Genomic DNA, 13,416 nt, shown 5'->3' on the forward strand with positions numbered 1-13,416 from the left:
ACTCCCTGTGGTTTCTGGCTCTTTCCCTACGTCCCTTTACAAGAAGTCTCACAAATTCGAGATGATAAAAATGCCTCCGAGGAATATTTGAATGGTGGTCACAAACTCCAAATGGATTTTGTTCCGCTTTCTTGTAAGTCTCCATAGTTTTTGCATGTTTCTGAACTCTCTGGCCCCGCCAGGTTGAAATGCTTGAAATCCCAAGATTCCTACTAAAGGAATGGTTTCTCCATTTATCCTGTGGCCTGGACACACTAAGAACCGCGCACAGTAAAAGGCATACATTTAGTGGGTAAAATCCTGGGCTGTGAAGTCAGACTCTTTGGGTCGAAATCCTGACTGCTAGTTCCTAACTGTGTGCACTGGGACAAGCTGCTGAATCTGTTTGCTGAAGAGGCATGGCACATACACTGTGATGGGGAGGGTCGGGGTTGGGGGCAGTGTGTACTGAGAAAAGCTTTTAGGTAGAGGAACAGTGGGCACTCGCCAACCACCCTCCTCGTGCCATGGGCAGGGGTAACACTTTGTGATGGAGCCCACCTTTGGCTTTTGTTCTTTCCCAGCCCTCCTATCTCAACCATGCTTCAAAAATTCCCCCTTCCTTGCCCTCCCTTCAAATCTCTAAATTAAAAATCCCAGATGCTCAGGGCACCTGGGTGGCTCAGTCAATTAAGTGGCTGTCTTCAGCTCAGGTCATGATCCCAGGGTCCTGGGATTGAACCCTGCATTCGGGCTCCCTGCTCAGCGGGAAGCCTGCTTTTCCATCTCCCTCCGCCAGCTGCTCTGTGTATTTGTGCTTTCTATCTCTCTGTCAAATAGATAAATAAAATCTTAAAAAGAAAAAATCCCAGATGCCCTAAAACCTGATTCATCCTTCATACTCTAGTACAGATATAGACTGAACCTTACCAGGATGAATTTCTTTCATTCAATGCATTTTATTAGACAAATAAATCATTTAGCTGCTAAGTTCAAAGAGGGTTCTATTAGCCAGAGTCCTAACAGATCAGATATATATTTAAATTAAGACCCTTCATGGAGAGAGCCTCTTAGGTGGCTCAGTTGGTTAAACATCAGCTTGGTTTCAGCTCAGGTTATGATCTCAAGCATTGCAGGATCGAGCCCCATGTCAGCCTGAGAGCTCAGTGCAGCGTCTGCTTGGGATTCTCTCTCTCCTCCCCCTCTATGCACGTCCTTGCTTCTCTATCTAAAATAAATAAACCTTAAAAAAAAAATGATAATGCAAGGAGAGACCATTTCCAAAGGGACTGATCACACACAGCCATAAGTAGATGAATGGGAAGAGTGCAGGGAGAGCAGGGAGAGCGCAGGAATCTGGGGTTCACAGTAGCAGAGCTGCCTTCACCCCTAAGCCCAAAGGGTCCAAGGGAGGAAGAGGGTACCAGAAACTAGAAGTAGAATCACAGAACACTGGCTTTCTGGAGAGAAGAAAGTACCTCATGTCAAAGGGAATGTCCAGTCCAAGACAACCTAAGTGAGACAGGATCAGGACATAAACACCTTGGCCTCATGCTCTTCCTTCCCTCTAATCTGCATTGGCTAAGCACAGGGAGAGCTAGAAGTCTCCAGAGCCCATCAGTGCAGTCCTTGCAGGTAGGCCTTGGGGCAGAAAGCAGATCAGAGAAGGGTAGGGAAGAGAAGCAGAAGAACAAAGGAATGTATCTCTCAGAGGGACTCCGAGACTTTGGGGCAAGACAGTTTCTCACTCCCTCCTCTTCCTTTTATCTCTGTCCTCATCTCCCCTGATAGGTTCACAGCTCCGCAGCTTGGCACAGAGTTTCTAACGTTTTGTGTTCACAGAAGAATAAAGCTATACATATCCTCTTCTCACCACCATAAACCTTGAAATTTTCTGAAAGAATCTCAGGTTTTGACCATCAGGCAGGCAAAGTAACTGGGAAAAACAATTCTCCTTTGGCACCACGTAGCCTAAAACCGGCATCTCTCCTGGAAAGGCATTTCTTGAACAGCCATATGTCTCCAGATTTTAAGTAGAAGCAAGGAGACAAGCAGAACATAAATTTAACAGAGAGAATGAACCCGAGAGTCCGATTCAAATCTCAGGGAAAGGGTGCTTTGTGCGGAATTGGAAGTGACTCACACTTAAGGCAGGATACAGCAGTGAAGAAAGAGACCCAATTTGAATGCACACACCATGTAAATCCTCCTTTATTGTCAGCTCACATCTCAAGGTCAATTCTAAATGCATTTTGCAAACAGCATCAGGCAAAGGAACTACACTGAAAGCAAAAAAGGGTTGGCAGTGTGCTTCTGGCCATGGTCAACGTTATCTCTGTAGAGATGGGTCGATGGGTCAGCAGTGTCCAAGAACCACAGCCCATGAAGCAGATGGAAGCAGCCTAGCCTAGCACTGGGGGAAGGTAATCTTCGGAGATGTAGTTAAGACACATGGCCCTTAGCTGAATATGCAGAGAGGTGAGGCTGGGACCTGGGAAAATATCCTAAATTTCTTCTTCTACAGCTTCAAGCCTGGCTGTCTATAAGACACAATGAAAACTCATTTGCGACCCTGGAGAACTATTCCTTTGGATGTATTTTTGGACTTCAGCTTGTCTAGCCCTGGGTGGAAAATACAAAATTACATTAATATAACATAAATTTACAAGAACTAGAACCAGACCCATTAGGAATGTGTGACCTATATTCAGATTCTCCTCTGAGACATTTTCAACATCCTTCTGTTGCAAGACAGTGCTACAAAGAGACACACATAAAAAGCTAGAGATGCAAGTCCCAGGGAGTCTTTCACTGACCTGGAGAGGCTCAAACCCCACGGTTCTTTTTAAGAAATATGATTGTGGTTTAATTATTCCTCTTTGCGCTATGAGATGGAGTGGAACCCTAACTAGGCAAGTACCAGGCATTTTATGTGGTTGCTGAGAAATTGTAGTGTCTTCTTTTTTTTTTTTTTTAATATTTTTAAGATTTCGGTTTTTTAATTTAATTTCTTTTCAGTGTAACAGAATTCATTGTTTATGCACCACACCCAGTGCTCTATGCAATATGTGCCCTACACAATACCCACCACCAGGCTCCCCCAACTCCCCACCCCCCAACCCCTTCAAACCCCTCAGATTGTTTTTCAGAGACCATAGCCTCTCATGGTTCCTCTCCCCTCCAATTTCTCTCGACTCCCTTCTCCTCTCCATCTCACAATGTCCTCTGTGTTATTTCTTATGCTCCACAAATAGTGAAACCATATGATAATTGACTCTCTCTGCTTGACTTATTTCACTCAGCATAATTTCTTCCAGTCCCGTCCATGTTACTACAAAAGTTGGGTATTCGTCCTTTCTGATGGAGGCATAATACTCCATAGTATATATGGACCACATCTTCCTTATCCATTCGTCCATTGAAGGGCATCTTGGTTCTTTCCACAGTTTGGCTACCGTGGCCATTGCTGCTATGAACATTGGGGTACAGATGGCCCTTCTTTTCACTACATCTGTATCTTTGGGGTAAATACCCAGTAGTGCAATTGCAGGGTCATAGGGAAGCTCTGTTTTTAATTTCTTAAGGAACCTCCACACTGTTCTCCAAGTTGGCTGCACCAACTTGCATTCCCACCAACAGTGTAAGAGGGTTCCCCTTCCTCCGCATCCTCCCCAAGTGTTTTCCTTTTTCTAAAGTGGAGTTTCTTTTTGGTTGGTTCCTCTCCTCTCCCTTAACAGAGGGACGAGCACATCTGCAATTCTGAGTGGCACCTTGCGATTCACAGAGGAGCTCTTGGTACCAAGCAACTCCATCAGAAGAGGGTGAATGGTGATATCATCCGTGTCCCACTGGAATCTCTTCTTATAACTTTCTGTGGTCTCTAATTTTGGTAGCAAGGCTCAGGAAAGAAAAATGACCACATTCCAAAGACACCGAATACCTTGAGTTACTTTGGGGAGTTCTTCATTTCGATATGAACCTTTCCTAGGAATGTCTGTATTTCAAAATGATAACAATAGCAACCCACCATATTCACTTGAGAACTTTTGAGATGAGAACACCAAGGGTCTTACAACAATACCACTGCTTTGAGTTAGGCAGTGCCTTCTACCCCCAGTTTCATCTGTATGCAAGTTCAAGGTGACTGAGTATAGCCTGGAAGTATTGCTGATGCTGTTTGTTAGGATTCAGAGTGTGCAAACTGAGAATGAGACAATTGTGATTAGCAACCACACCATCTCTAAAAGGCAGCCATCTTTACTTATAGGCCTGCACCTGCAATTTTCTGACCACACAAGGATGTACAAGGCAAGATAGCAAAATTACCTGGAGAATTCACTAGCCCAAGTCCCCTCTCAAAGAACATTATGAGAAAACCAAATCTGGGGGCTTGGAGTCATATTCACAGTGGAAAAAATAATCTTTGGGGCTCTTTTATGATTTCTCATGTACAAGTGCTTTATACATTCAGCAGCCAAAACTATTGTTTCTTTCTCCCTCTCTCCCTCCTTTCCTATCTCTGCAGTCATATATTACCTTTCCAGAACAGAGAAGACCTTCAAAATGTAACTGTCTAAAATAAGCATTCAAATCTTCACAAGAATGCCAAAGTTTTAGTTTGGGCCTAAATTGTCAACTAAGTGCTACAGTGAGAAATTGGATAATGGACAAAGTTTTGTTTTAACAACAACAAGGGCGCCTGGGTGGCTCAGTGGGTTAAGCCGCTGCCTTCGGCTCAGGTCATGATCTCAGAGTCCTGGGATCGAGTCCCGCATCGGGCTCTCTGCTCAGCGGAGAGCCTGCTTCTCTCTCTCTCTCTCTGCCTGCCTCTCCATCTACTTGTGATTTCTCTCTGTCAAATAAATAAATAAAATCTTTAAAAAAAAAAAACAACAACAACAACAAAATCTGCCCTAGGGGGACTCTAAGATCAGTGCCTCAATGCACAAAACCTCAGGGGTTTTCCCTCAATTTTTAAAATCTGGATTTCCCTAAAGGAGCTGTGAATTTCGCACATTCCTTACTTGGGGCTGACCCTGTCAAACCTCCTGATACAGAAAAAGCAATGAGAGACAAAGGGCTGAGTGAAGGAAGTAACAGAAATGACTGTGTTCTCTAATATACAAAAGCAGGTAATTAATTCTCCCTTTTCCTATCCCTTATTAACTGTGACCTGTGCACGCACTTCTTTGAGTTTCTCAGGACCACAGGGTAGGCTTTAGCCAAACTGGAAATAACCGCCCTAATAAAGGTCCACTCTGGGCTCATTGAGAGCAGGTCTGTTTTTAATAGTGAAAATAGAAGACCCATAGAGATAGCCACATGGGCGAATTTCCTGTTCTTGATTACACCGTGTGGTTTGGGTTCTACGTTAAGCCTAGATTAAGAGATTTAATCCTTTTTGTTTTTAGAAGAAAGGAAGAAAAGAACCAAATCCCACTTCTCTTCCTACCTAGATTTAAGATCCTAGTATATTTAAGGCATTTACAAACCAACCCTGTATTCCATCAACTTTAGTCAGGGGTCAAATACCTTTATCTCACAATCCCCTCTACTGCCCAGGAAAGTTCTGTCCTTGGAATTTTCCTATGTTCATTACTGATTTTACCTAATGTTTTGGATTAAAGAAATGAGGGAAAAGGCAAAATCTTTCTCTTTCTCTCTCTCTCACACACACACTTTTAACCTACCAAAAAACTTTGTGTATTATCAACAATAACATGATGTACTCCCCCATCTTTTACTTCTTTTAAGGACATTCCCCTCAATTTTGGAACAATGAAAAGAAATAAAATAAAATAAAATAAAATGAAACCGAAAAAGAAAATCTCTGAGATAGCTTGGCTGAAATGTAGGAACTGCTAGAAGGTCAAGACGATCTTGCTCAATTTGTTTCAGAAATTTTCACTTCAAGAGGCTGAAACTTAGAAGATTTTAAAGTACCTGCAAACTCAAACACACTAGAGTCCGAGTGACCCACCACCTGCCCTCTCCTCCACCCTAGCTTTTGGGGAAATGTGGAACCTTCAGGGAAACTATGAGATCACACAGCAAAGAAACTGAAACACGGGAAAAGTTCTATGTGGTTTTTCCAATGTTTCCTCCGAGGATCCAGGTGACCAGAGTCTGCAAACTGGTCCCCAACTGTCTGCTAGCATAGCCTGAAGTGGCCCCTTGTGAGCAGGCAATTTGACTGAAGTCTAATGTTTTATTCAAATGAGTTAACATCCTGTAACTAACATTTTTATAATTGTGCGCACGTGCACACATATAATGTATTTATTTGTTTATAATAACATATAATGTATTATTTGTTTCAGGGACCCAGGTCTGTGAATCGTCAGTCTCACACATTTCACAGCACTCACCACGGCACACACCCTCCCCAGTGTCCCCTCACTGTGCCAGCCCCTCCCTCCCACTCCTCTCCCTTCCAACAAACTTCGGTTTGTTTCCTGAGATTGAGAGGCTCTTATGGTTTGTCTCCCTCTCTGGTTTCATCTTGTTTCATTTTTTTCCTCTCTTCCCCTAAGATCCTCTGCCTTGTTTATATATTTTAAATCAGCCACTATAAGGATGATTGACACTCTAGGAAGATACACCGCATCCCCTGGCCAAGCTGAGGCATGGATGCCCAGCTTTAGAAGCAAGGCTTCAGTTTTGGCTCTGAAAGAGAGATTGGTATTTCCTACCCCAAATATCCTTATTCTCTCCCAGCTCTGCTTAAGTGTACATTTTCACTTTCTCAAACTCCCTAGAATTCTGCGGATAAATATTTGCTTGCCCCTTCTTTAAAAACAGGATACCACTAGAAAGTTAACTAGCAATCGCAGGTATGTTAATGTAAGAAATTCAATCAGATTGTTTTCCTGTTAGTATCTATTTGGCATTAGCTGTCCTTTAGGATATTCAATGGTAAACTTATAATTTCACAGAAAGGAAATACATGTAATTGCTGCAGCCCAAGAGCCCTCAAGATAAGAGAGCTGGAGAAAAAGCCAGGGTGTGCAACTGGCGATTGGAAAATGACTTCCCAGAAAGCATAATGATTTGGAAATCTCACTGCAGCCAATCTATATCCCACAGGATAAAGAAACATTCTGTCTCCTTTCTATTCTCCTGTATCATAGGCCTCCAACTCCTACAACCTAGAACACCTAATAGTATAATAAGCACTTTGAGTTTACTAATGGCTGGCATTAAATGTATTTGATTGTGCTTGCCTAAAACCATAAATGCCATTTATAGCATTATATCAAGAAATTAGTAAAAGTTCCAGACAACTAACTTATACATGACCCTTTGGAATATACTTTATTCATAAAATAGATTCTGTTATGAAAGTCCATAAGCAAATAACAAGTGTCTGAGCTAAACAGATTCTGTGGAAAAATGAGTTAAAATAAGTAATTATCCACTTCCTTCAAGTTCTAGCACTTTTCCTCCATGAAAAGTAACCAGTGAATAAAAGAGAGATGCGTGTACTAAGACAGAAGCAGAAGTCATTGACTTAGTAAACTGACAGGAATCACAAAGGCCTTTAAAGCTCCTCCATCTTCCTGACCAATATCAAGTTCAAAAATACCTTAAACCATTCCAGAATGACAAAAGGCTGTCTCATTTCTTTTTATTTTTTACTAATTTTAAAATTTTAATCCCACTATAGTTAATATACAGTGCTACATTAGCTTCAGGTGTACAATGTAGTGAACCAACAATTCTATATATTATTCGGTGCTCATTGTGGTAAGTGTACTCTTTGATCCCCATCCCCTGTTTCACCCATCCCCCCACCGACTTCCCCTGTGATAACCAACCGTTTGTTCTCTAGAATTAAGAGTCTGTTTCTTGGTTTGTCTCTTTTTTTCCCCCTCATTCATTTGTTTTTTCCTTAAATTCTGCATATGAGTGAAATCATATGGTATTTGTCTTTCTCTGACTGATTTATTTCACTTAGCGTTATACTCTCTAGTTCCATCCATGCTGTCAAAAATGGCAAGACTTCATTCTTTTTTATAGCTGAATAATAGTCCATCCACATATTCTTTATCCTTTCATCTATCAGTGGATACTTGTGCTACTTCCATAATTTGGCTATTGTAAGTAATGCTGCAATAAACACAGGGGTGCATATAACATTTCCAGTTAGAGTTTCATGTTCTTTGCGTAAATACCTAGTAGTGTAATTAATTTTTTTAAAGATTTTATTTATTTATTTATTTGACAGAGAGAAGAGAGCTCAAGCAGGGAGTGCAGCAGAGGAAGAAGGAGAAGCAGACTCCCTGCTGAGCAGGGCATCCCACGTGGGGCTCAATCCCATGACCCTGAGATCATGACCTGAGCCAAAGGCAGCCACTTAACCAACTGAGCCACCCACGTGCCTCTATTTTTAATTTTTTAAGGAACCTTCATACTGTGTTCCACAGTGGCTCCACCAGTTTGCATTCCCAGTAACAGTGCATGAGGGTTCCTTTTTGTCCACACCCTCACCAACACCTGTTATTTCTTGTAGGCTTGGTTTAAGTCATTCTGACAGGTGTGAGGTGCGATCTCATTGCAGTTTTGATTTGCATTTTTCTGATGATGAGTGATGTTGAGCATCTTTTCATGTATCTGTTAGCCATCTGTATGCTTTCTTTGGAGAAATGTCTGTTCACATCTTCTACTCATTTTTTAAATTGGGTTATTTAATTTGGGTGTTGAGTTATTTAAATTTCTTTTATATTTTGGCTACCAACCTTTTATTGAGTATGTCATTTCCAAACATCTTCTCCCATTCAATAGGTTGTCTTTTAGTTTGGTTGATTGCTTTCTTCACTGTGCCGCTTTTAATTTTGAGGTGGTCCTAATATTTTATTTTTGCATTTGTTTCCCTTGCCTCAGGAGACATATCTAGAAAAATGTTGTTATGACCAATGTCAGAGAAATTACCTCCTGTGCTCTCTTCTAGGATTTTTATGGCTTTAAGTCTCATATTTAGGTCCTTATTCCATTTTGAGTTTATTTTTGTGTATGGTGTAAGAAAGTGGTCCCATTTCATTCTTTAACATTTAGTTGTTTCATTTTCCCAATGCCATTTGTTGAAGAGATGGTCTTTTTCCCATTGCATATTCTTGTCTCATCTGTGAAAAATTAATTGACCATATAATCATGGATTTGTTTCTGGGCTTTCTACCTTGTTCCATTGATCTCTGTGTCTATTTTTGTGCCAGTACCATACTGTTTTGATTACTACCACTTTGTAGTATAACTTGAAATCTGAAATTGTGATACTTGCCGTTTTGCTTTTCTTTTTCAAGACTGTTTTTGTTCTTTGAGGGTTTTTGTGATTCCATACAAAATTTACAATTATTTTGTTTTAGTTCTGTGAAGAATGCTATTGGTATTTTGATAGAGATTGCACTAAATTTGTAGATTGCTTTTGGTACTGTGGACATTTTAATAGTATTTCTTTATCCAACCCATGAGCACAGAATGTCTTTCCATTTGTTTGTACAGTCTTCAATTTCTCTCTTTCAGAGTATGGGTCTTTTACCTCCTTGGTTAAGTTTATGCTTAGGTATTTTATTCTTTTTGGTGTAATTATAAATGGGATTGTTTTCTTAATTTCACTTTCTTCTACTTCATTATTGGTATATAGAAATACAATGGATTTCCATACATTGATTTTGTATCCTACAACCTTACTAAATCCATTTATCAGTTCTAGTGTTTTTGGTGGGGTCTGTAGTGTTTTCTATATATAGTATCAAGACCATCTCATTTCTAAGGCTTGTCAGTGAAATCTTCACTATCTTCTTCTACAATTCTTGCAACTATCAAGGTATGTGTTTTCAAGCTCTTCAGTTTTAGCTGGAGGAAATAATAACTAACATTTATGGAGTGCTTCCCATGCTCCAGGCACTATGGTAAAGTCTTATGCATATCCATCCATACATGGATTCAGATTAATCCCACAAGATTCTGAAATTCTGAGAGCAAGCAATTAAAAATAAGAGATTTGGTAAAGTAGTCACACAATTAGTAAAATTAGAGTTAGAATTCCAGTCTCAAAAAATCTGATGCCAGACATTGTGTTCCTAACCATGAATCTATGCTGACCAGAATCAGGGGGATTGACCAGACTGCTGGCTCCCCAGTGTTCCCGCCTGCCTCCACATGCCCCCATGACCATCATCTTCTGAAACTCCACAGCCAATCCCAAACTCTTGACTCTCCATGAGTTGTAGCTATACCAGCTGCTTTATACTGCTGCTGCAGAGGAGCTGAGGGGCTGTAGTCAGGAAACTGATGAGATTCTGTATAGACCAACATAGCAGTATCAAAATAGCTCAACAGGACAACTGGATTGCCCCCTCTTAACCTCTCCATACACACAATACAACTCTAAAAATACAGTTTTTGCAAATACACTTTATATTCCTAGCAGCACTGAACCAAAATCAAAAGATATCACTTGCCAGAGTAACAAGCCCAAGATGTATTTGCATCTTTTATTCCACGAATATTGGGAGGTTTACCTTGGGCAATGCATTTGATGAATGTAAAGAAATTATATTTGAATCTGATGATATGGTTAGAACCTCAGCTCCACCCTAAAAGTGACATTCTTTTTTTTTTTTTAAGATTTTTTTTTTATCTATTTGACAGAGAGAGAGATCACAAGTAGGCAGAGAGGCAGGCAGAGTGAGAGTGGGGTAAGCAGGCTCACTGCTGAGCAGAGAGCCCGATGTGGGGCTCAATCCCAGGACCCTGAGATCAGGACCTGAGCTGAAGGCAGAGGCTTTAACCCACTAAGCCACCCAGATGCCCTAAAAGTGACATTCTTAAATAAGTTATTTCTTCTTTGAGCCTCAATTGTCCCATCTGTAAGATGAGAATAGGTGTAACATGTAAAGTTAATTCTTGTTATTCATGGTAATTGAGTTCTATAAAATCACCCTGAACACTAAATTTAGCAAATACCAACTTACTGTTCCTAGGGGAAATACAGGGTTACGTCTCAGAAAGTCCCTGGTCATTTTCGTCAACTCATCAGTACATATCTTGGTTTATGTGTGTTGCCGCTTTAAAACATCTTATTTAATATATATTGTCGATTTGTGAACAGTATTGCAACTCATGCTTGAATGAAGCTTATCTAACTATGTATTTTCTCTGCAAGGACATCATAGCCTTCTTGCACTTAGGAACAATAGGCAGTACTTCCACACAACACTTGGGAGCCATTTTTTAAAAAGAAATAACCATCAAAAGGCACACACACACAAAAAAGAGTCATGAAATAGATCTCAGAAAGGACACCCATTGACCACATGAGAACTAAATAAGAAGACAAGGATTCGCCCTGTTTGACTCAACTGGAGATGAACTTGATGGGCAACTCAGATTTTTCACTGCTCTCAGCACCCACATGTCCATGAGCATCCAAAAAAGAACTATGACTATTGATTTGGGGGTTACTAATAAATTTTGGCATGTAAGCAAATAAATATGGAATCTACAAATAATAAAGATCAACTGTCTGTCAGGATTATTATTCAAGATTAAATCAGTTAACATTTATGTATATGAAAATTCATTTATAAATGATAAAACATTAAAAAAGAGAGTCCAAACTCCTCAAGCTTGCTAGTCACCTTTAAATCCCTCCACACTTGCAAAATGACTACAATGTCATAGATATGCCATAAATAGTTGCTGAATGAATGAATGATGCCTGTGACTTGTGTCTCAAGCTCCTGGTAATCTCTATAGGGAAGCAAGGCAAAAACACAGGGGAAGTCACAGTCAGTTGATAGTACAAGGCACCAGTTCAAGAGATTCTGAACCCTACTTCTCATTTGAGGTACCAAATTCTGAATTTCCAGTCTCTTTCCATTCTTGGGCCATGTCTGGACAGCCCGAGGTACCTAAGAGGCAGTGCAGTTTACCTGAGTGGCACAGGCACCTCAGTAAACTAGATGTAAAAGCCACACCTCCAACCCTGGCAGGAAGCAGAGAAAAGCAGATCATGAGAAGGACCCCAGCCTCCTTTGGTACCTCTCTCACTTCAGAGCCTTCCCAACACATCACCTTCCATCGTCCCAACAATATTCCAGACCCTTTCACCAGCTGTAAACTAGCCAAAACCCAAGGTATATGGTTTATTTTCTATAGACTGTTAGGTTAAAATAACTTTCCCTTCCTGACTCCCTCTTTGCTTAGCAAATCTCTTTACTGGTTTTCCATCTTTTCTTTTAAAACCATCATAACTGGAGCTTCTCTACAGCTTGATCATTAAAATCAGGCAGGCAGCGATTTGGCAGGCAAAGAAAGGGTTTCAGTTCTAACAATCAAGGCACATGTGCAACAGGGAACTTCTCAACTCGGAAAAGAATAGAGATTAAAATTTGGCTCACAGCTGATTTGATCCCTAGAGAATTTTCTTATTCTTTTATCCAGAACTGCTTTTTAAGTACAGAGTTTACTCTCCTTCTACCCCCACCTCACCCCTCATTTGAAATTCTGCAGGTTTTGTTCCTGTGACTCTTGGGACACTTTCCTCTTTTAAAATTCCACTTTAAAATTTGAAAACTGAAAAATGAATACTGTTCTTTATGCTAGATGTCTAAGACAGAATCTTTTTTCCATTTGCTTTACTGTCCATGTTGAAAAAGATTGCACAGAATAATAAATTTTAGGGTTTGCCTATTTATAGGATTTAAGTTCCTTATAAGAATATTTACTCCTTCTGCTTCAATTTTTTGAAACAGCTTCAGGAGAATAGGTGTTATTTCTTCTTTGAAAGTTTGGTAGAATTCCCCAGGGAATCCATCAGGTCCTGGGCTCTTGATTTTTGGGAGGTTTTTGATCACCGCTTCAATCTCGTTACTAGATATTGGTCTATTCAGGTTGTCAATTTCTTCCTGATTCAATTTTGGGAGTTTATAGTTTTCCAGGAATGCATCCATTTCATCTAGGTTGCTTAGCTTATTGGCATATAACTGTTGATAATAACTTCTGATGACTGTTTCTACTTCCTTGGTGTTGGCTGTGATCTCTCCCTTTTCATTCAGAATTTTATGTATTTGAGCTTTCTCTCTTTTCTTTTGGATTAGTGTCGCCAATGGTTTATCAATCTTATGATTCTTAAAAAAAAAATCAGCTTCTAGTTTCATTGATACTTTCTACTGTATCTCTGGTTTCTACCTCATCGATCTCAGCTCTAATCTTGATGATTTCCCTTATTATGTGTGGAGTTGGTTTGATTTGTTGTTGATTCTCCAGTTCTTTAAGGTGTAGAGACAGCTGCTGTGTTCTGGATTTTTCAATTTTTTTGAGGGAGGCTTGGATGGCTATGTATTTCCCCCTTAGGACCGCTGTTCTGTATCCCATAGGTTTTGGATCAAAGTGTCTTCATTGTCATTGGTTTCCATGAATTGTTTCAGTTATTCC

This window comes from Mustela nigripes, chromosome 5 (assembly GCF_022355385.1).
Source record: "Mustela nigripes isolate SB6536 chromosome 5, MUSNIG.SB6536, whole genome shotgun sequence".
Taxonomy (NCBI): domain Eukaryota; kingdom Metazoa; phylum Chordata; class Mammalia; order Carnivora; family Mustelidae; genus Mustela; species Mustela nigripes.